Genomic DNA, 22,898 nt, shown 5'->3' with positions numbered 1-22,898 from the left:
GCCCACAGGGCTTTGGATACAGATAAGGCAATTGCTAACTTCCAGGCATTTACCCGCCATTTGGTAAACTCCTAAGTGGGGGTCTATTCATCTGTCTAAAGGATCCTCAATTGAGATTGAATTATCGATTGGTGAGATGAAATTCTTTGTTATACGAGCCATCTACCTCCGGCGGACCGTCTGGCATTGCAGAATCTTGTTCTGACCATGGATAAAGTTTTCCTAGGCAATTGAGAGGAAAAAACATTGTTTTTATTTTTTTTTCTTTCCTTTTCAACAATGTCTCTGATATCATCCATCAGAGTAAGCCTATGTTTCCACTATTGCGACCTGAAAGACGCACGATCTTGATGCGACTTGAAACAATGCCTATGTATTCTTGAGGTCTATGGACCTCAAGTCACATCAAAGTGGGACCAAAGTAGTGCAGGGGTCACTTTGAAGTTACTGTGACTTAAAATCGCACAGATATAATATACTCATTGGAATTCATGGGACACGACTTGTCATGCAACTTTGCAGTCCCAAGTCGCATGACAAGTCGCACTAGTGGAAACCGAGCCAAAAGAAGGAAACCTGCTTCTTTAGAAATGGGAAGTACATCTTTTGACTACTCAGATGTAGTGCCGGCTTTCTCCCAGCCAATAGCTGGCTTTACAGCCTGGACATAGGGCTGAACTAGGAAAAAGTTGAAGTCCGAAGGCCGAGCTCCTCTGAGGTATCCTCAGGTGGCCCACCATCATCCAGATGTCTAGGAGCGATACTTGCTGCGTGGTGAGAGGATTCTCTCAAGGATGGGCCAGGAAGAGTTAACCTCTCTGGAGGAGATTGAGCTAATTGCTGCAATAGAACTGCTGTTGCTCGTTCCGCTATGTAACCCCTGCCCATCTTTTGAGTAGGACAGCTTACCTGTCAGCCCTCTGACTCTCTGTCTGCTGCATAGACTCTAAAACAGCTTTTGCAGACCAATTTGCTGGTAATGGAATGACCCCGCATGCTCGGCATTTAGGGATTTGAGAGTTGGTGAATGAGAAGAACTATATCTTTTCACGGATGAACCCTCGCCGCTTGCATGCTATTCTGATCTGGTTAGGGCCTTCATAGGTTTGTTTATGTCGCCTTGATGTCCGCTTGGACTTCTTCTGGCGTACAAGGCTGAAATACATAAACATACCAGCATAAGTGCTCTTTTTTTTTTTATTCACCTGGACGACGGTCCCTACTTTAAATGTTGGAGAGGGTCTTGTTTGGGTGGTGCACTGCTTATTTTAGGCAACGGACACAAAAAGCAGCTAAAGAAAGATAAAGGAGTTAGCGACTGGTATTTCAGCTGAAGCTAGAGTTGCCACCTCATCCCTTTAAACCCGAACACATATGAATTACACAGGTTCTGAGGCTAATTAAATGCAGATAAGACACCAAGTGAGTTTAATTACCACCTCAATCACTCACAGAACCTGTGTAATTCATATGTGTTCGGGTTTAAAGGGATGAGGTGGCAACCAGGGGCGGACTGACCATTCGGGCACTCGGGCACTGCCCGAGGGCCCCATGCCACTAAGGGGCCCCATTAGGGTTGCCAGCCTCAATAAAACCAGGGACAGTATGTAAAAATCTGTGTTTTTTTAAAAATCCCAAGATTAGAGCTGCCCCGCCTCTCCAGTACCTTTTCAGTGTGTGTATGTGTATTCTGTGTGTGTATATTGTGTGTCTGTGTGTGTATACTGTATGTGTGTATACTGTGTGGCCCCATAATCTATTGCCTGGGGGCCCCATAATCTCCTACTGCCCGGGGGCCCCGTAATCTTCTCCTATTGCACAGGGGCCCCATAATCTCCTACTGCCCGGGGGCCCCGTAATCTTCTCCTATTGCACAGGGGCCCTATAATCTCCTATTGCCCGGGGGCCCCATGAGTTGTCAGACCGCCCCTGGTGGCAACCCTAGCTGGAGCAAGGAAACGGTGTTCCCGAGCAAAGTAAAAGAAAGAAATTACATTTACCGTTGGCAAAAAAATCGGGTCCCCTCCAGGAGCTCCAACCACAGGCAACCTCCTCAGATGACAACAGGCTGCCATGTTGAAAGCCCCCCAGTAATAAACAATGGAGAGGGAAGGGACATCTTGTGGAAGATACAACCCTCTAAAAAATGATTTTGTCAAACAAGGGCGAATATTTTAAAATTTGTCCCTATTCAAGATGGCCACCACGACCTCAGGCCAGACCGCGCATGCGCGGCCGGCGGCACTAGGACCTATGCGCTCGCTCAACACCGAGCCAGCTCCTGATGTCCGCACATGCGCAGAGCGGGCAGGAAGACGCTGAGGGACTCAGAAAAGCCGGCGCGAGGTGCGCGCCGCCCACTATAGTAACCAGGAATGAAGGTACAATATCACAAGAAGGGGAAGGTGCTGGGGGAGGAAGAAAGCGAAAAAGAGAGAGAGAGGAATGCAAGGAAAGGAAAGCGAGAGAGAATGGATGACAGGAGGGAGAAATGGAAGGATAAGTGAAAATTAATGCAGATAGGAGCTCTTAGTTTAGAGACAACTGCTGTCCCAAAAGACCCGCAGAAGGGGCTCCCTAACTTATCAGCGCATTTAGTTGCCCAAGAATAGGGACTGCACCTGGGAAAGGCTTGAACCCAGCTGGAAGCTGACGACTGCAGAGGTAAGGAACGTTCGACCACCATTCACTGACTATGAAGGAAAAAAGGAGAACGCTGGGAGTGCACTAATCCTTTTCTTTTATAATATTCACTGGTCCTGAGGGAGGAGCCAAGGCGGAGCTTGTCACAGGTATGCTGCCATGGAGTCGCCAGGAAAAATCTATTCACTATTCAGTCTCCTTTCAGTGTGAATGCTTGAAGCTCAAAAAATCATTCACAAAATTGAATAATAAATGAGTATCAAAAAATGATGATACAGGGCCATCTAGTGGCTATTTAGAGTATTGTATTTCCCCTCTCATTACAGCCATAGGTGATTATGTGCTCAGAGTATAAATCAGTTGGACTCTGCTGCCACCTGCTGGGCAATTATCAGGTACAGCAGTCAAGCTCTGCAACACAATAGGCCTAAAAACTTCATCATATCCAATTTAATTACATTAATCCACCGCATTTAATTACAGCATCACCAACGGCTCGCCTTCCTCTCTCGCCGACCTCGCTGTTTCCATCATGCGACGGGACACGCTGCAATTAGCATAGGCCTAATTTATCTTCTTTATGGATTCTTATATTTTTCAGTAATCATGCATAAAAAAAGTCTGAGATATAAGGCAGGCAGAGCTGTTATAAGAAAAAAAAACCTATTCTGAGACTTAATTAGAAGAATTAAATGAAATGATTTCAGGACGATAATTATTTTCATTAAAATAAGAGAGAATTAAAACAGGAGCAGTTATTTAAGGAGTAAACAGAGCGATGGATTCTTTTGAAGCTGAATAATTATCTGTAATGTAGAAATGAGTGTTAATTGGGTTTTAAGCGCCTCGTATTATTGGGAAATAGACTTAACACTATATAATATGGTACATCTATGAAAAAAATGATACAAATGCCAAAAATAGCAGCAACTTGTGCTTACTGATGCATTTTTCAAGTATATAAGCGCATCGTCTCTAGCCTGTCGCAGGCGTTTTAGAAAAAGGGCCATTGGCAGGCATTTTGCACTTGTAAGCTGCACTAGGAGTAAACAAATGCAATACATCCTGACAAATTTCTGCTGGTACTGGTAAACCCCCCCCCCCGAAAAACGAGCACACATATGTCAAACACAAGGCCCGCAGGCTGAACCCGGCCCACCAGGACTTGTCGTGTGGCCCTCACACCCAGTTTTGCAGGCGGATCTCCGTTCCGCCACCTCCGACTTCACCCTCTGCTCCCACTCCCCGTTTTCCCTAAAAATCTTCTGTGTTTACAAGGGACAGCTTTGCTTTCCGCAGCTTTCCGCAGCTTCTGGATGTAGACAGCTCTCCAGAATCTGAGAGCGAGAATAATCTCCCTGCAAGGTAGTGCCGCCTGCACAGGGAGGTATAACAGAGATGAATACATTTGTAATAGAGAGAGGTAGGAGAAATTAGAGATACAAGGAAGCATGGGGGGGGGGATTGGTGTTGCACACTGTGCATAGTGCACCCCTAAATTCTGCACACTGTATGTGGCGCACTCCTAAACTCTATGCATAGTGCACCCCTGAATTCTGCACTCTGTATGTGGAGCACTCCTAAACTCTGTGCATAGTGCAGCCCTGAATTCTGCACTCTGTATGTGGCACACTCCTAAACTCTGTGCATAGTGCAGCCCTGAATTCTGCACTCTGTATGTGGCGCACTCCTAAACTCTGTGCTTAGTGCACCCCTGAATTCTGCACTCTGTATGTGGCGCACTCCTAAACTCTGTGCATAGTGCACCCCTGGATTCTGCACTCTGTATGTGGCGCACTCCTAAACTCTGTGCATAGTGCACCCCTGAATTCTGCACTCTGTATGTGGCGCACTCCTAAACTTTGTGCATAGTGCACCCCTGAATTCTGCACTCTGTATGTGACACACTCCTAAACTCTGTGCATAGTGTACCCCTGAATTCTGCACTCTGTATGTGGCGCACTCCTAAACTCTGTGCTTAGTTCACCCCTGAATTCTGCACTCTGTATGTGGCGCACTCCTAAACTCTGTGCTTAGTTCACCCCTGAATTCTGCACTCTGTATGTGGCGCACTCCTAAACTCTGTGCATAGTGCACCCCTGAATTCTGCACTCTGTATGTGGCGCACTCCTAAACTCTGTGCATAGTGCACCCCTGAATTCTGAACTCTGTATGTGGCACACTCCTAAACTTTGTGCATAGTGCACCCCTGAATTCTGCACTCTGTATGTGACACACTCCTAAACTCTGTGCATAGTGCACCCCTGAATTCTGCACTCTGTATGTGGCGCACTCCTAAACTCTGTGCTTAGTTCACCCCTGAATTCTGCACTCTGTATGTGGCGCACTCCTAAACTCTGTGCTTAGTTCACCCCTGAATTCTGCACTCTGTATGTGGCGCACTCCTAAACTCTGTGCATAGCGCACCCCTGAATTCTGCACTCTGTATTTGGCGCACTCCTAAACTCTGTGCATAGTGCACCCCTGGATTCTGCACTCTGTATGTGGCGCACTCCTAAACTCTGTGCATAGTGCACCCCTGAATTCTGCACTCTGTATGTGGCGCACTCCTAAACTCTGTGCATAATGCACCCCTGAATTCTGCACTCTGTATGTGGCGCACTCCTAAACTCTGTGCATAGTGCAGCCCTGAATTCTGCACTCTGTATGTGGCGCACTCCTAAACTCTGTGAATAGTGCACCCCTGAATTCTGAACTCTGTATGTGGCACACTCCTAAACTCTGTGCATAGTGCACCCCTGAATTCTGCACTCTGTATGTGGCACACTCCTAAACTCTGTGCATAGTGCACCCCTGAATTCTGCACTCTGTATGTGGCGCACTCCTAAACTCTGTGCATAGTGCAGCCCTGAATTCTGCACTCTGTATGTGGCGCACTCCTAAACTCTGTGCATAGTGCAGCCCTGAATTCTGCACTCTGTATGTGGCACACTCCTAAACTCTGTGCATAGTGCAGCCCTGAATTCTGCACTCTGTATGTGGCGCACTCCTAAACTCTGTGCATAGTGCACCCCTGAATTCTACACTCTGTATGTGGCGCACTCCTAAACTCTGTGCTTAGTGCACCCCTGAATTCTGCACTCTGTATGTGGCGCACTCCTAAACTCTGTGCATAGTGCACCCCTGAATTCTGCACTCTGTATGTGGCACACTCCTAAACTCTGTGCATAGTGCACCCCTAAACCCTGCACTCTGTACACAGTGCACCCCCCCCCTTAATCACTTCAGCCAGGGAAGGATTTGCCCCCTTCCTGACCAAGCCCATTTTTTGCGATACTGCACTGTGTCGCTTTAACTGACAATTGCACAAAATTGACGTCCTTTTTTTCCCACAAATAGAGCTTTCTTTTGGTGGTATTTGATCACCTCTGTGGTTTTTATTTTTTGCGCTGTAAACAAAAAAAGAGCAATTTTGAAAATAACACAATATTTTGTAGTTTTTGCTATAATAAATATCCCAAATTAAAAAAAAAAAAAAAAAAATGTTCTCAGTTTAGCCCAATATATATTCTTCTACATATTTTTGGTAAAAAAAAAAATCTCAATAAGCGTCTATTAATTGGTTTGTGCAAAAAGTTATAGCGTCTACAAAATAGGGGCTGTCCCGCCCTGACACTCTGTTCTCCCGTCTCAGCTCTCACCCCTCTCCTCCCCTCTTCAGGATTTTTTACAAATATTCAAAAAAGAGCTGGAGACTCATTTTTAAATAGAGGACACATCTGTGGACACTTTTCAACTGGGAACAGCCCCCTCGAAACAGGGACTGTCCCTGGAGTTCGGGGACGTCTTGTCAATCCTAATCTCCCCCTTCTCTCTTGCAAAATTGTGTATGGTTTCTGAATCATTAAATGTATTTTTCTCAAATGCAAGAACTGTAAGTACCTGACTCTGACCCGGTATGAGCCTCTTGCAGTCCATCAGTTCATGTGCTAACAAGAAGCAAGCTGATAGGAGGAGAAAGAAAAGTGACAGAGATGAGCTCATCACTGTGCTGCTTCTCCTTTCACTGTCCAGTCACAAACTGGAGGCAATTCCAGGATGGCCTGGACTCAGAGAAAGTGGGATGAATGATACTGGACATTAAATTGGGGACATCTAATGGCAGAAACATGTATATCTCTGAATTGTAGGGTAAGCTTTTTTATTGGGCTATTTATGTTTATCTTGTTATCTTTGGCTTGAGGATTGCTTTAAATATCATATATGGACAATTATTGGAGAGCCTGCTTTGAGTTTTGCATAGGTAGGTGACACGTCCTCTTTAAAGTGGAGTTCCACCCACTTTTACAACTCTTCAACATCCCTCACTAAACTGTGCACTGTAAACAAATTGGATATTTTTTTTTTTTTCTCAGCACCTACTGTATATCTGCTGTATTCATTTTTCACTTCCTCCTCCCTGGCCGCGGCCCATCGTATCATTTCCTGTTTGCAATGCCTTCTGGGAAGGAGCGGCAACTTCCTCTGAAACTGCCGTTGCTATGGAAATCTGACCTGAAACCTATTACACTGCTTATGCTGCACTGAGCATGTGCGAGATCTGCAAGGATGAGATCCAGGAAGAAATACAGTCTGGCTTCAGATGCCCACACGTAAGATGGCCACGGCCTGCTGTAAGTTTATAAAATAACAAACTACTGCTATAAACTAACAAAACAGACCTTAGTTTACAGGCTAACTTTACTAGAATACATTAAGCTTGTGTATTATAGGGGTGTTTTTATTTAAAAAGTATAATTTCGGCCGGAACACCACTTTAAGAATATGTAACTATTTGAATGTCAACAGCTTGGCCACACATTTCTTTGAAGATCATACAGTATAAAAATTAGGAAGGAATAATAAATGCCTGATAGAGTGAGGAAGGGAGTACCAGAGAAAGACTTCAGCATGAGAGAAGTACTGAAGCAGACAGTGCTGAGCTTGAAGAAATAAATAAACTCCTTTAAAGGGGACCATGGATGTTCAGCTTTCACTGTACCATCCTCATCCCTTCACAAATCACCTACTATTAGTAGGTGTAATATGTACCTGCAAAGAAAAAAGATAGAGTTTACATTTACCTCACCCCTGCCTTTTGCCTGTGGTACCTAAGGAAGGATGACCTCAAATTCCTTCCGACGAATCATCCTGGAAGGTCAATGACATCACTCACAGCGATGCTGAAGACGAGGGTAAGGCAAGTATCTAACATTTTACTAGGTAAGTATCTAACATTTGACATTATAGGTACATTATACGCTTATTAACAGTATGCGATTTGTAATTGGGGAGGGGACCTGTGCCATTTTTAATGGATCTTGCGCGTTACTGCAAAGTCGGCTTCGATGAAAGACCGGCCACAACTTCACATTTTATGGCCAGCTACGGTTGCATTACATTTCCAAGGATGACAAAGAGCTGTTTTGGGTTACTGGAAGTGGAAGGGGCTTGCACCCATTATAGGCTTCCCAATGTCATGAAAGATATATAAGGGGCTTCTGAGGTTAGGTGCACTTTAAAAACGTCAGCCTTGCCCTTAGGAGAGACTAATGGAAAGGAAGTAAATTGTTACATTGATGGAGGAGAAGCTGAACTGGGAATGGTCAAATCTTTAGTGAACCTAATGGAATGTCGATTAACCCGCTAACAAACCTAATGGATTGTGTTCTTGCTTAAACCACACTCGACACCTTGAAAAAGGTGCATTACCAGAATGAGGAGAAATGAGGGAAGACTTAGACGTGAAACAAAGTGACCTCATCAGACCAGGGCACTTACAAAGTCATTTCCTTTTACTTTGAAGGTTATATATATATATATATATATATATATATATTTCTTTATTTTAAATTCTACTACTACAGTATATGTGTGTATATATATAATATATATATATATATATATATACTGTATATATATATTTCTTTATTTTAAATTCTACTACTAATAATAATTTTATTATTGTGATGATTATTAATCTTTTGTTGCAGGACTGTTAATGAGTACCCAAATCCCATTTTCTTTAGTTTTTGATAGTGTCACAACCTATGGTTTTACTTGCTTGTAGATGGGGTGCAACTTAGTGCTGCAGAAATAATTGACACAGTCAGGTGCAATGAAAAGCTTGTATTGTAATGTAAAGTAAAGTAAAGTAATGCAGCAACAATTCACAACAAACCCAGCGAGATGGTTGCCAGACCGGGTGCCCTCACAATTTCCAGCATCTGTAAAGAGAGCAGAATATGGCCTGGCCGTGAAGCCCAGAGGAGCTGCAACCCTACGCTTTCCCTCCTCAACAGAAACCTTTCCCTACCACTAGTACTGTCGCTAACAGGCCAGGTACCTTTGCCTACACTACCGACTCGCATAAAGTGCGCCAAACCTGGGAGCCAGTGCCTTAAACAGGCTCTGCCTGACCCAAGATGGCTGCCAGGGTCACATGGGACAGCAACATCCAACTGGAAAGCTTCCTCAGTGACCCAGGAAACCATAGAGGAACCATGTTCCTCCTGACTTCCTCTCTAGTTTCAAGGTGAGTGCCACCTACAGTGGAGAAAGCAGACTGCACCTGCCTACTGTACATGCTGTTTGCAAAACTTTAAAGAGAAAAATCTCAATTTTGCTCAAGAAGCTGTTTAGGTGAAAATTTAGGGGGGGGGGATTTCTGAGGGTGTATGTTTTAATAATTAATTATCTATTTATTTTTTGCGCCGCTTCTCAACCATCGACACCACCACATTTCTAGTTCCTTGCTATCTCTTGCCTTCACCAGTGCATCTCCTTCCTTTTTGGACTATCTCTACACAGACCATACCCCTTTCAGTCGTTCATGAATACTGCTGCCACACTCATTTACCTTACCAACCGTTTAACATCAGAGGTGTCTACCACCCCTCTCTGACAGTTCCTCCACTAGCTTCCGCTCACCCAACGAGTCATTTTCAAAATGCTAACATACAAAGCCATCCTCAACTCTGCCCCAATCTACATCACCAACCTCTTCTCAAAATATTATTCAAACAGTCCTTTCCTCCTTCCAAGAACTCTGCTCTCCAGCTCCCTCGTCGCCTCCTCCCATGTTCACCTGCAGGATTTCCCCAGGGCTTCTCCCATCCTCTGGAAATCCCTACCTCAATATATATATATATATAGCTATCTGCTACTCTGTATGCCTCAAGCGATATATGAAAACTCAACTCTTCAGAAAAGCCTTTCCTGTCTCTACCTAAAAATGCAACTTTTATTTTTTCTTGAACTACTCTTCCACTTCTTTTTAGCGTTACAAATACCACCACTGAGCATGACGTTCAACTCTTCCCTTAGAAGCGAAATGTCCGGCGGTCAAACAGACACCCAACCGGAAGAGTTTGGTCCAAAATTGTGTTTGGACCAAATCTCAAGCTCATCCCTACTCTCCAGTGAAAGCCATTATTTGGATGTTTTTACTACTACTTCAGTAGTTCCTCAGGCAAGTTCCTATGGCAGAGGATTCACAGAGGGCTCTATAGCTCAATGGATAGCACATTGGACATCAAGCTGGTATAGCAGTTCAAAGGTTGTGGGTTCAAATCCCACCCATGTTGCTTTTGTATGGTTATTGTTCATACAGATGTTCCTCACTTGTACACCAAATGTTAGGAAGTAATGGATTCCATTCATAGGGGAACTTACCAAGCATGGTAATGAAAGTGCTGCCTTCCCCTCTATAACATTTCCAAAATCTGTCAAACAAGGATTCATACACACGGGTTGGATGTTGGGCGATATCTACTGTACTGGCTGATTTGCACGATATTGGGCTCATGTGTACAGGACTATAGTGTGTGTTTGCCCAGCTAGCAATCAGACTGTCTTTAGACGCGCGCCCCCCCCCGCCCCACCTTAGGCAGGCCATACATTAACCAAGTTTCCAAGAGTACCAAGTGGCACTGTGGCTTAGTTGGTTAAAGCGCCTGTCTAGTAAACAGGAGATCCTGAGTTCAAATCTCAGCAGTGCCTTTTTAAGGGAATTCCAAATTTGGTAAATAAAATGTAAAGTGCCAATTTCACTGCAAAAATAAATGTATTAATCACTTGTATATTTACTGTGGGCTTGCATCGCTCAGCACATGCACATTGGCATGCCCTTCTGGGGTACACAGCGAAGTGATCCCATGACTGGCATCACGGTGCTCGGTACCCGGCTGCTGTTATGACCAATCATAGCGATCACATGATTACACGTAAGCAAAATTGTAATCAATGGAAGCCATTCATGACAGCTTGCTTACTGTTATGATGCTGTGATTGGTCCACAGCTATCACATGGTACCTAGGTCAATCCTAGGTCATCCTGTACCGTGTGAATAGCTGTAGTCAATCACAGCGTCACTATAGTAAGCAGGCTGTTATGAATGAAAGCTATTCGTGACAGTTATACCTATTGCTTATAACAGTGATCATCACTGTTATAAGCAATAACAGCATAAAAAAATCACCCCCTACCCCCTCAGTCTCATTAATCCTAATTTTACTGACAGATTTTTGAATGGTTTCTCTTGGGCCTTGCAGCCCCTTGGTTTTGCTGCTTTAGATCCTGTAGTATATGAAAAGCTGTGTACATGCAGTCAGCAATCTTATACATAGTTCTCCCCTCTTTCCTGTCACTTTTCCTGTTATATGCCGAATTTGTGTTGATTTAATGTATTCTTGATAAGACTGGAAGATGTTCTGAGACAACTTGATTTGTTGTATCTGAGAAGCTTTGCCATAATAAAAAGAATAAAAAAACACCAAAAGAAAAAATGAATCATGAATTTTAACTTGTTACAACAAGATTACTTTGATAGTTTTGTGCAAAAACAAAATTAAGAAAATAGTACAGGGTTCCCCCCCTAAGATTCAGAATGGACCCTTCAAGCCTTCTATGGAATTTAAAGGGGAACCCCTTTACAAAGGAAAAGTTGTGGGTTTCCCCTCAAAATCCAGGCCAGACCCTTATCTGAACACGCTGCCTGGATAACAGGGAAAGGAGGGATAAGTGTGCACCCCCTGAACCATACCAAGCCACATGTCTCCAACCTGGAGAGGGACCCCCTCAAAGAACCTTGTCCCCATAATGTTTCTGAACACAAGGGCCTCTTCCCTACAACCCTGGCCTGGTGACTGTTGGGGGATGTGGGCAGGAGGCTTATCGTAAGGAATACATTGTACCCCTCATCTTTGACAAAAATAATAATGAAATAAACACACACACTTTTTGACAAGTCCTTTAAAAACAAACCCTTCCCAAAAAAGTCCCATAATGTTTTTTTGTTTTTTTAATCAAATAATTTTTTTTTTTTATTATTAAACACACATACAAATGTCACATTAATCCATGAAGTATCAAAAATAGGAAAACACATAAAACAAACCTGTCACCTCTCGGACTAAAGTAGCTTAGCATATAGTAAACAAAACGTTATAGAGACATAAATACATTTTACACAACAGATTGTTCACCGCTAAATTCAAACATTTAAACTATGGCAGCTTCCTTTATGCAGCATCAAGTTATATTCCTATCGCGCACTAATTTTGTCTCTTCTGCACCTCACTCCTCTACATCTGCTATTTGCCGCCAACTATCTCTTCTACCTCACTCCTCTCCACTAGGTAAACCATCATATAGTTGATTACTAGGATCTATCCAGCATGACCATTTTTTACCAAACCTTTGGGGTGTACCTCTATGCCTATATGTTAATTTTTCTCTTATAAGTGTGTAATTAAGTTTCTCAACCCATTGTTTATGGGTTGGAGAATCAGCAGATGACCATTTTTGTAAAATAACTTTACGTGCTAAATATAGGGATCTTATCCACATAGTGAGCTTGTCTACTGGCAACGTTCCATCAAGAATTATTCCCAGTCGTGCAAGTTTAGGTGTTCCTATTATCCCAGTAAAGGGTAATGAATTTAGGGTTTCCAATATTTTTTCCCAGTAACAATGAAGCTTTGGACATCGCCAAAGCATGTGGATAAGAGAGCCATTGAATAATGAGCATCGAGGGCATAATAGTTTTTGTGGGGGTATAGTGAGCCTTATGTATAATAAAAAGTTGAGATAACCTTTGGGAGGGTGAGAGGGATGTCCTGGGAAGTGTTTCCAGGGCACATGTCCAGTCCTTCTCATCCAGATCCTCTATGTCTCTTTGCCACCTTGCAAAACTATTTTCATGTTTTTCAGTGTTCTCTATTTGTAATTTAGAATAAAGATCACCTATTAATCCTCGTTTCTTACAAGAAACCGAAGTTGCCTTTGATAATATTTTAGAGTATTTATACTGTAGTTGGATTTTCGAGTTAGCGGTCTTTTAATATCTCAAAAGGAAGTAAAACGTCCCCTTCATGTAACTGATACAGATATATTATACCCGCTTTTTTCCAATCCAAAAATTCCGAAAGTTTATTCAATTCATCAAGGTATTAGTTGTCCCATATAGGCATATGTTTTGTATAGCCCTTATGTTAAGTAATAGTTTGGGCTGCTCCCCATACCCTATGAATCAAATAAAAAGTAGTGAATTTTCTTTTATTATAAAAGTGGTGAGCTACTATTAGTTGAACTAAAGGGTGTTTTTTTAAATTATGATATTATTATCTTCTGTGCAGGATCCTGCATGTCCACTACCTCCCAGCCATGCCAGTTTTGTAATTGTGATGCAATAAAATAGAATCTTGGATTGGGTAGCGTAACTCCCCCCTTATCTATGGGCTGTTGTAATGTTTCTAATCTAATTCTAGGTTTTCTGCCCCTCCACACAAAGTCCCTAAAAACGGAATCAATAGTCCTAAATAATCGCAACGTCAACCATATGGGGGAGTTGTGTAATACATATAGCATCTGGGGCATCCACACCATCTTCACCAAGTTCGCCCTCCCTATAATGGACAACGGGAATTTACTCCATGTTTTACTCAGTTGTCTAAATTTGACAATAAGAGGGAGTACATTCCTATCTGTATATTCTGTGATATCTGATGTAATTACCACTCCCAAATATTTAAATGATGTAACCAGGGCTATCCGATGATCCCGGCATGGGTGTTTAAAATGCACAGGGTCCAAAAGCTGCATTATGGATTTGTCCCAGTTAATTTTAAATCCTGGAAAGCATCCATATAATTCTATTAAGGACAGGGATGGGCCTGTATCCCCAGTGTCATCCGCATAGAGTGCTATCTTATCTTCACCTGTAGATCTACGGAATCCAGTAATATTTGTGGAGGAGCGGATAGCCTCAGCCAGTGGCTCAATGGCCAGAGCAAAGAGAAGCAGGGATAGAGGACATCCCTGCCTTGTCCCTCTGGTCAATGAGAAAGAGGACGATACACATCCGTTCACCTGCACCCTTGCACTTGGGGAGTCATACAAACGTTGTATCCATTTGATAAATCTGGGGCCGAACCCATATCGTTTTAGACAATTCCACAAGAAGACCCACTCTATACTGTCAAATGCTTTAGCAGCATCGAGTGACAGTATAGATCTATTTCCCATATTATCTGTTGGGTGTTGTAGATTTAAAAATAGACGACGGATATTGTTTGCTGTAGATCTATTAGGGATAAAACCTGATTGATCACAATGGATTAAATTTGAAATGCATTTTGATAATCTTATCGCCAATGCCTTTGCCAGCAACTTGATATCCGTCGATAACAACGATATTGGGCGATATGAGTCAGGATCACTTGGATCCTTACCAGATTTCAACAAAACAATAATTACTTCTTCAGTCATAGAGGTGGGTAATGAGTCTCCATGGCATAATTAAAGACATCAAGCTAATCAGGTAACAAATTATCCCCATATTTTTTATATACTTCCCCTGGAAGACCATCTGGCCCTGGTGCTTTGTTATTAGGTAAATTAGATACTGCTTCTCTTAGCTCATCCAATGTTAATGGGTCCTCCAAAGCCACCCTTTCATCATTGGAAATACTTGGTAAATCAATAGTGTCAAAAAATCTACTCAGGGACTCCTCCGGATAGGATGCCCTACCTTTATAGATAGAATTCTCTGAATACCTCCAATATCTCTGGAGTAGTATCAACCCTCTTATTTAAAGATGATTGTATTTCCACTATGTATGTTGCCGGCCGCTGAGCTTTAATAATAGTTGCCAATAGATGTCCCGTCCCCTCACCCTCCTCAAAATATGGTTGTTGTAAGAAAAATCTTTTATTTTCTGCTTTCTTCTTAGCCACTGCTGCATAATGTAGTTGGCTATGAAGCCATTCTTTTTAGTGTCTTCATTTGGATTAATTATATATTGGAGTTCGGCCTTCATCATATTGTCAGCTAAAGTTTTTTTCCATTGCCTAGATTGTTTCTTAATTTTTCATATCTGTGCAATAGAGAGACCTCAAAGATACGCTTTCATTACATACCAATATGTTAGAAGTGAAACTGAGGTTCTGTTTATATTCTGATATGTAATCAATCCAGTCACAAATCCTTCGGATGAAGGAAAAAGTGACAGCCAATATGGGTTCACCTTCCATAAAGTATACCCGGGACTAGTCCTAAAAGAAAAATTTAGTACTATAGGGGAGTGGTCTGAAATACCCTAATGCCCCGTGCACACGGTCGGACATTGATTGGACATTCCGACAACAAAATCCTAGGATTTTTTCCGATGGATGTTGGCTCAAACTTGTCTTGCATACACACGGTCACACAAAGTTGTCGGAAAATCCGATCATTGACGTAAAACACGTACGTCGGGACTATAAACGTGGCAGTGGCCAATAGCTTTCGTCTCTTAATTTATTCTAAGCATGCGTGGCTTTTTGTGCTTCGGATTTGTGTACACACGATCGGAAATTCCGACAACGGATTTTGTTGTCGGAAAATTTTATATCCTGCTCTCAAAACTTTGTGTGTCGGAAAATCCGATGGAAAATGTGTGATGGAGCCTACACACGGTCGGAATTTCCGACAACAAGGTCCTATCACACATTTTCCGTCGGAAAATCCGACCGTGTGTACAGGGCATTAGCCTCATACTTAATATCATGAAGATATGGGAGCAAGGAATATGTTCCCAATGCTAAGTCTATTCTAGAAAGGGTTTTATAACTACTGGAAAAACATGAAAATTGCTTTTTTGTTGGATTACGCTGTCTCCAGAGATCTATCAATCCCAGTTCTATTACATATCTAGCAAAGGCCGTAGGCCCTTATGAAATTGTCCAATATGTTGTATTTATCCATTGTAGAATCCATATAGTTATTAAAGTCACCAACCAATAGGCATGCACTATCTGGTTTGTCGGATACAAACTGAATATATTCTTTAAAGACTACCGTTGAGTATGGTGGAGGAATATATATATTTCCAACCACATATGGTCGTCCTGATAATGTACATTACAGAAAAATAAATTGACCTTTACTGTCCTTCTTAATTTGTCTACATATAAAATCCACTCCATTAGATATAAGTATAGACACTCCTCTGGAGTATGATGTATATGTAGAGTGACACTGAGTGTTAAACTGGTTCCGTTTTAAATAGTGCAGCGTTTCAGAATTTAAATGGGTCTCCTGAAGACATACTATTGAGGGTGAGAATCTCCCTGGTGAGGTAAACACTGCTTGCCATTTGGAAGGGCTACCAAGTCCCCTGACATTCCATGAAATTAACACTTCACTCAAAGGAGCCATGTCAAGGTGATCTCAGATGAACTGACCAAGATCCAAAGTTTTTCATTCCAATCCATGTCTCCACGCCCCCCCCCCCCAGTTCACCGCCCCCATCCTCCAAAAAAAAAAGTCCCATAATGTAAATCCATCGTCGATCACATTATCCAGATATGAAGATTCTCATCAGTCACATTAAACAACAATTGCAGACCCAGCGAAAGAAAAAAACTCACTGACCACTGAACACAATCTGCTTTCCGTAGTTCACATGCCACGAATGGCATTTCTCTATCCCTGCCACCAAATAAAAACACGGTTGTGGGGTCTGCCAGGTGATGTCAATGAAAAAAATATTAACAAACAAAACAAACAAAGACAAAAAAAGTTTAAATATTAACCACTTGCTGACCGCACTATAGCCGAAAGACTGCTACAGCGCCGTCGTCCATTTCTGGGAGGGTGTGCTTCGGACATTGCTGATCACAGATTGGGGTAAAGGGCCAATCACAATGGCCCTTTACCATGTGATCAGCTGTGTCCAATCACAGCTGATCACATGTAAACAGACTTGCTGGTTATTGGCAGTCCTTTTCTTCCACGCGGTGTCTGTGGGAGGAAAGGAGAGTCGTTAACCAGCAAGCCTGTCAGCACAACATAAAAAACACTGATAGGGCACTGATTATCAGTGCAGCCCCATCAGTGCCAATCAGTACCCATCAGTGCGGCCTAACAATGTCCATCGGTGTAGTCTATCAGTGCCCATCAGTGCCACCCATCAGTGCCTTCTCATCAGTGCCCATTAGTGCCGACTATCAGTGCCACCTTCCAGTGCCCATCAGTGGTGCCTATCAGCAGGAGCGGACTGATAACTCATGGGGCCCCCAGGCAATCAGAGATTATGGGGCCACACAGTATACACACACACAGTATACAATCACACAGTATACACATACATGTACACACAGTATACACAGACAGATGTAAAAAAAAACCCCACAGATTTATACATACTGTCCCTGGTTTTACTGAGGCTGGCAACCCTGATGGGGCCCCCTAGTGACGCAGGGCCCTCGGGCAGTGCCCGAGTCGCTCAATGGTCAGTCCGCCCCTGCCTATCAGTGTAGCCTCATTGGTGCCTCCTCATCAGTGCTTATCAGTGCAGTCTCGCCAGCGCCCATCAGTGAAGAGGGAAACATACTTATTTGCAAAATCGTATTAATAATAAGTAAACGATTGGGTAATAAGGGGTTAAACAGAGAAACATTTTAATAATAAAAAAAACTTTTTTTTCTACTTGTCAGGTTGTTTTAACCACTTAAAGACTAGCCTTGTTTCGGAATTTAGGTGTTTAAAACAGGGGTTTTTGTAGTAAAAATTTTTTTCTAACACCCTAGAGAATAAAATGGCAGTCATTGCAATACTTTTTTTCACACCTTATCTGCGCAGCGGTCTTACAAGCGCACTTTTTTTGGAAAAAATTCACTTTTTTGAATAAAAAAAATAAGACAACAGCAAAGTTAGTCCAATTTTTTTTATATGGTGAAAGATAATGTTACGCCGAGTAAATTGATACCCAACATGTCACGCTTCAAAATTGTGCCCACTCGTGGAATGGTGTCAAAATTTTACCCTCAAAAATCTCCATAGACGACGTTTAAAAAATTCTACAGGTTGCATGTTTTGCATTACAGAGGAGGTCTAGGGCTAGAATTATTGCTCTTGCTCTACCGATTGCAGCAATACCTCACATGTGTGGTTTGACCACTGTTTTTATATGCGGGCGCTACTCACGTATGCGTTTGCTTCTGTGTGCAAGCTCGTCGGGATGGGGCGCTTTAAAAAAAATTCTTATTTATTTTACTTTTATTTATTTTTTCACAGTTTAAAAAAAAAAAAAAAAGGGTCATTTTTATTCCTATTACAAGGAATGTAAACATCCCTTGTAACAGAAAAAAGCATGACAGGTCCTCTTAAATATGAGATCTGGGGTCAAAAAGTCCTCACATCTCATATTTGGACTAAAATGCAAAAAAAAAAAAAAAAATTGTCATTTGAAAAAATGACATTGGAAAAATGTGGCTTTAAGACGTATGGGCGGAAGTGACGTTTTGACGTCGCTTCCACCCTCCTATGGTATGGAGACGGGTGGGGGCCATCTTCCCTTCACTCATCTCCATACCACAGACGTGAAAGGTCCCGATCGCCTCTGCCGCTACCGACGGCTCCGGTAAGTGGCGGAGAGCGCGGGAGAGCGGCGGGAGGGGGGTGGCACCTCTCCCGCTGCCAATAACGGGGATCTCGCAGTGAATCCGCCGCAGAGACCACCATTATCGTAAACAGAACCGCCGGCTCTAAAGATGGATACCTCGGTTGTGGCAGTAGCTGCTGCCGTTACCGAGATAGCCCTCTTCGAACTGATGAACCATCATCCAGTCCAATCTGTGTAATTGGTGTATGTGTGTTCACATATGTGTGACATGCCCAAGAAGATTGCGGACAGGTGAGATCAGAACATCTGGTGGATCCAACCGCAAATGGGAGTGGGTACCTGTCAAAACTAGGTATGTGCCCCCCCTCCCCAAAAAAGTGCCAAAACTAGAAGAGGCGGGCATAAAGCGTAACTTACCTCTCAGGCCTGGTTCACACTGATGTGACATGTGCTCTCACTTTGAGAGCACAAGTCGCATGACAAGTCGTGCCCCATTAAGTGCAATGGAACCTTTCTAATAGGAGCGACTTGAATAGCTCTGACTTATAAAAAGGTTCCTGCACTACTTTTGGTGCGACTTAGGCATGACTTGCATTGACTTCTGTCAAAGTAGTCGTATGAAAGTCGCGCCGAAGTCGCGCTGGGATGTCGGCTTCAAAGTCATGCGAAAGTCACGCGACTTTGAGGTCATGGCAGTGTGAACCGGGCCTTAGGGTGAAGTTCTGCATGAAGCTGCTGATCTTCTTTGAGTACACGACCATACCAGCTTTGAGTAATCAAAGTCAACATAGTTGTTTACTGGGGAGTAGGGATGAGCCGAACACCCCCCGGTTCGGTTCGCACCAGAACCCGCGAACGGACCGAAAGTTCGCACGAACGTTAGAACCCCATTGACGTCTATGGGACTCGAACGTTCGAAATCAAAAGTGCTCATTTTAAAGGCTAATTTGCATGGTATTGTCCTAAAAAGGGTTTGGGGACCCGGGTCCTACCCCAGGGGACATGTATCAATGCAAAAAAAACTTTTAAAAACGGCCGTTTTTTCGGGAGCAGTGATTTTAATGATGCTTAAAGTAAAAAAAAAAAAGTGAAATATTCCTTTAAATATCGTACCTGGGGGGTGTCTATAGTATGCCTGTAAAGTGACGCGTGTTTCCCATGTTTAGAACAGTCCCTGCACCAAATGTCATTTTTAAAGGAAAAAATCTCATTTAAAACTGCTTGCGGGTTTAATGTCATGTCGGGTCATGGCAATATGGATGAAAATCAGTGAGACAAACGGCATGGGTACCCCCCAGTCCATTACCAGGCCCTTTGGGTCTTGTATGGATATTAAGGGGAACCCCGCACCCAAATTAAAATAAGGAAAGGTGTGGGGCCACCAGGCCCTATATACTCTGAACAGCAGTATACAGGCGGTGCAAACAAGACAGGGACTGTAGGTTTGTTGTTAAGTAGAATCTGTTTGTAATTTTGAACATTTTTAACGTGTTTAGCTCCAGCCAAAAAATCTTTTCTAAGCTTTTTGGAAAACATAGGGAAGGGTTATCACCCTTGTGACATTTGTTTTGCTGTCTTTCCTCCTCTTCAGAAGATTTCACCTCACTTTTTTGTCCCAATGAAAAATGTTTTTTGAAAATTTGGGTTTTTTTGTGGAACAAGGATTGGAAAGCATCAGTGGAAAGGAGAAATTGTTTTCCCATATTAACTCTTACAGGAAAGAATTTCCCTTCCTAGGGGTAGATTTCATCTCACTTCCTGTTGTCTCCTTCCGTTTGCAAGTAGGAGTCGTTTGTAAGTTAGATGTTTGAAAGTAGGGTCCTGCCCTATATACTCAGCAGAAATTTGGGCCTTAGGTGTTGCTGTGGCCACAACACTGTAAGCCCTCACAGGGCCCTGCTGTGAAATATTAGATCAAGAATTGTAATTACATGCCCCTGTTGAACAGGAGCTGAAAAATTAGGCCTTAGGCACTGGTGCTGGTGCCACAACACTGCAACCCCTCACAGACACTCTAGTTGGAACGCAGGAACGAGCCCTGCTGCAAAGTATTGCTTCAAAAATTGTAATTACACGCCCCTGTTAGACAGGGGCAGAAAAATTGGGCCTTAGGCACTGGTGCTGGTGCCACAACACTGCAACCCCTCACAGACACTCTAGTTGGAACGCAGGAACGAGCCCTGCTGCAAAGTTTTGCATCAAAAATTGTAATTACACGCCCCTGTTAGACAGGGGCAGAAAAATTGGGCCTTAGGCACTGGTGCTGGGGCCACAACACTGCAACCCCTCACAGACACTCTAGTTGGAACGCAGGAACGAGCCCTGCTGCAAAGTATTGCATCAAAAATTGTAATTACACGCCCCTGTTAGACAGGGGCAGAAAAATTGGGCCTTAGGCACTGGTGCTGGTGCCACAACACTGCAACCCCTCACAGACACTCTAGTTGGAACGCAGGAACGAGCCCTGCTGCAAAGTATTGCATCAAAAATTGTAATTACACGCCCCTGTTAGACAGGGGCAGAAAAATTGGGCCTTAGGCACTGGTGCTGGTGCCACAACACTGCAACCCCTCACAGACACTCTAGTTGGAATGCAGGAACGAGCCCTGCTGCAAAGTATTACATCAAAAATTGTAATTACACGCCCCTGTTAAACAGGGGCTGAAAAATTGTGCCTTAGGCACTGGTGGTGGCGCCCAGAACCAAAAATGTTCTTACAAGCTATCAGCGTGATGATTGAGGAGGAAGAGGATAATTACTCAGGGATAGTCACTCAGCATCAGCATAGGCAGTCTTTGAAGGGATCTGAGATTTCAAAAAAAATTATTCGGTTACATCAGCATCAGGTGCTTGGTAGCTGGTGGTGATCCAAGACTCATTCATTTTTATGAAGGTCAGCCGATCGACCGAGTCGGTGGACAGACGCACCCTGTGATCGGTTACCACGCCTCCAGCAGCACTGAATGTGCGTTCCGAAAGAACGCTGGATGCAGGACAGGCCAGTAGCTCAATTGCATACTGTGCAAGCTCTGGCCAGTGATCCATCCTCAAGACCCAGTAACCCAGAGGATTTTCGGTGGGAAAGGTGTCCAAGTCTGATCTTGCCCCTAGGTATTCCTGCACCATGTAAAACAGACGCTGGTGATGGTTGCTGGAACCGATCATACCTTGGGGCTGCGGACCAAAAAATTGTCTGAACGCATCGGTCAGACGGCCACCTTCTCCACCGCTCCTTCTTTGACTGACCGAAGCCTCAGCAACACGTTGTCCAGAAACAGGAGTTTGTAACCTCCCAGTCTCTGGGAACGCGTTGCACAGACCTTTCTGCAAGGCCTCCCGAAGATGTTTCATCCTCTGCTCCCTCTGCGATGGCAAGATAAGGTCCGCAACCTTACCCTTGTAACGTGGATCAAGGAGGGTTGCCAGCCAGTATTGGTCCTTCTCCTTGATACCACGAATACGAGGATCCTTACGCAGGCTTTGCAGGATCAGGGAGGCCATGCAGCGTAGGTTTGCTGAGGCATTCGGTCCGGAGTCCTCTGGGTCACTAAGAACGACATGGTCCGCAGCCACCTCCTCCCAGCCACGTACAAGTCCATGTGTTTCTTGGGACTGATCCCTTAAAGACTGCTGCTGATGCTGAGTGCCAGGCTCCACCTCCATACTGACACAATCTTCCTCCTCCTCCTCTTCCTCCTCGTCCTCTTCCTGTGTGATCGGCGGGCACGCAGGAACACTGTCTGGATAAAGGGGGCCTTGAGAGCTAAGGAAGTCCTCCTCTTCCTGCCTCTGTTCTGCCTCAAGTGCCCTGTCCATTATTCCACGCAGCGTGTGCTCCAACAGGTGGACAAGGGGGACAGTGTCACTGATGCATGCACTGTCACTGCTCACCATCCTCGTGGCCTCCTCGAATGGTGACAGGACAGTGCATGCATCCCTGATCATGGCCCACTGGCATGGGGAAAAAAAACCAAGCTCCCCTGACCCTGTCCTGGTGCCATAGTCGCACAGGTACTCATTGATGGCCCTCTGCTGCGTGTGCAGCCGCTGCAGCATGGCCAACGTTGAGTTCCACCTGGTGGGCATGTCACAGATTAGGCGGTTCTTGGGCAGGTTAAACTCCTTTTGGAGGTCCGTCAGCCGAGCACTGGCATTATATGACCGGCGGAAATGCACACAGACTTTCCTGGCCTGCCTCAGGACATCCTGTAAGCCCGGGTACCTGCCCAAGAACCGCTGCACCACCAAGTTAAGGACGTGAGCCAAACAGGGCACATGGGTCATTTGTCCCTGTTGGAGGGCAGAGAGGAGGTTGGTGCCATTGTCGCAAACCACCATTCCTGCCTTAAGTTGGCGTGGCGTCAACC

General features: G+C 43.9%; 1 protein-coding gene and 1 non-coding gene across 3 annotated transcripts in view; both read left to right on the top strand.

The window, feature by feature from the left end:
• The window catches only part of KCNAB3 (potassium voltage-gated channel subfamily A regulatory beta subunit 3), a 185,285-nt gene that overhangs the window by 36,493 nt on the left and 125,894 nt on the right, over positions 1–22,898 (top strand). The gene's annotated exons all lie outside the window — the stretch shown is intronic.
• Positions 10,571–10,644, top strand: TRNAT-AGU (transfer RNA threonine (anticodon AGU)). The gene has a single exon. It is a non-coding gene; the product is annotated as a tRNA-Thr (tRNA).

The sequence above is a fragment of the Aquarana catesbeiana genome, linkage group LG03, assembly GCF_042186555.1.
Source record: "Aquarana catesbeiana isolate 2022-GZ linkage group LG03, ASM4218655v1, whole genome shotgun sequence".
Lineage (NCBI taxonomy): Eukaryota > Metazoa > Chordata > Amphibia > Anura > Ranidae > Aquarana > Aquarana catesbeiana.
This window is presented reverse-complemented; position numbering and strand designations above follow the sequence as displayed.